At 40.4% G+C, this 2,014-nt stretch overlaps 1 non-coding gene across 1 annotated transcript; it reads left to right on the forward strand.

Moving 5' to 3' along the window:
• The first annotated feature begins 1,740 nt into the window (after positions 1-1,740).
• On the forward strand, positions 1,741-1,822 carry Trnal-aag (transfer RNA leucine (anticodon AAG)). The gene has a single exon. It is a non-coding gene; the product is annotated as a tRNA-Leu (tRNA).
• The last annotated feature ends 192 nt before the right edge of the window (positions 1,823-2,014 follow it).

A 2,014-nucleotide genomic window follows, 5' to 3' on the forward strand; every position in this document is an offset into this window, starting at 1 on the left:
CAAAGGACTTAAAATCAATATACTACAGTGACACAGCCACATCAATGTTGATAGCAGCTCAATTTACAATAGCTAAACTATGGAACCAACTACATGCCCTTCGATAGATGAATGGATAATGAAAATGTGGTTCATATGCACAACGGAATATTACTCAGCCTTAAAGAAGAATGAAATTATGGCATCTGCAGGCAAATGAATGGAACTAGAAAATATCTTGCTAAGTGAAATAAGCCAATCCCCCAAAATCAACAGCTAAATGTTTTCTCTGATAAGTGGGTGCTGATCCACAGTTGGGGATGGGGTAAGGAAGAATGAAGGAACTTTGCATTGTGCAGAGAGGAGTGAGGGGGGAGTGGGGCAGTGGGGATGGGGAAGACAGTAGAATGTGACAGACATTATTACCCTATATATATGTATGATTAAACTACTGGTGTGACTCAGCACCATGTACAGCCAGAGGAATGAGAAGTTATGCTCCATTTATGTATAATGTGTCAAAATGCATTCTACTGTCATGTATAACTAATTAGAACAAATAAAATAAAAAATAAATAACTCACTAGTTGTGATTAAAGGATTGGGGTGTCAGTAGGGTTTCAGGAGGGAAGTGTTGGGAGGCACATCACAAAGGTATTGCCAAGGACTCATTCTTGAATGTTAGGCAAGTTCTAGAAAAGTGGGACTGGATAGAGATTCCAGCAATTATTCATCAACAGGGGAATGTTTCCTTGTGGAAAACCCAGTACACAGCTCATAAAAAAATAATCCTTCCTGGTACAAAAATACCACGATTAGATCACTTCACTGACTTCAAGGACTATTCATTCAGCGTTGAATCCTCTACAATGCCTGGCCTGTGCCCTTATTTGATGGCTGCTTTTGTATTTTTTTTAAAAGCATCAAACACTCCCAGAACAGTGACATCTTTGCGTATCATTACCCAAGTTAAAGATGGATGGAGAAAATACAAAACAAGACCCACTAAAGAGGGACTGAAGGGAAGGAGAAATACCGAATGCTGACAGCATGACAATGTTTATGTAACAACCCATGCACTATAAAAACAAAAGTATTTTCTGTAGAGAAATAATATATCCACATATATCCACATAAACTCACAGCAAAAATATCTGGAAGTTGATAATAATGGTTTCTTTTGTGGAGGGGACTAGGATGGGAGCCCAAGAAAACTTGTATCTTATCTGCAAACTTTTAATATTATTTATGTAACTATAAATATAATTTTTCAGAGAGAACTGTCCAGATCGGCTTCCTTGGTTTGGCTGTCAGAGACCCTGGTGGGGGTTATCGCCAGCGTTAATTAATCTTCTCTCCCTAAAACACCCTGAATTGGTCGTGTGCCTTACAAACACGTGGTGGGTTAACCAGTATTAACTATAGGACTCAGATTATGGTTGAATTCTGCTTTTTGCTTTAAAACCAATTTGGAAAAAACTTGGGACTAAATATTTGAGCAAATAATTTATTTGAAAGATGCAGCATGTTATACATAATCAGATTAGGATAAATTTTTAAAAAACTGGTAATTGCTTTAAAACCAATTTGGAAAAAACTTGGGACTAAATATTTGAGCAAATAATTTATTTGAAAGATGCAGCATGTTATACATAATCAGATTAGGATAAATTTTTAAAAAACTGGTAAAAATGTATTCATTTGAAATTAAACGTGTATAGAGCTATTAAGAAGCATATTGGAAAGCATATCCCACAGCTAGGTAGCGTGGCCGAGCGGTCTAAGGCGCTGGATTAAGGCTCCAGTCTCTTCGGGGGCGTGGGTTCGAATCCCACCGCTGCCATCTCTGTTCTTTTTGTCCCTGTTGGGTTCACTCGCCTCCTTTTTGCACACGCGTCAGCGACCCCTGCTGTCGGTCTGGGCTTCCATCCGGTTGAATGGCTCGTCGGCGACGGCGGGGGGCGGGGCCACGCACGCCGGGGCGGGGCATTGTGGGTAAGAGGAAGCGCGAGGGCGGCCCAGCTCCCCCCACGTG

Source organism: Urocitellus parryii, chromosome 9 (genome assembly GCF_045843805.1).
Source record: "Urocitellus parryii isolate mUroPar1 chromosome 9, mUroPar1.hap1, whole genome shotgun sequence".
NCBI classification, from domain to species: domain Eukaryota; kingdom Metazoa; phylum Chordata; class Mammalia; order Rodentia; family Sciuridae; genus Urocitellus; species Urocitellus parryii.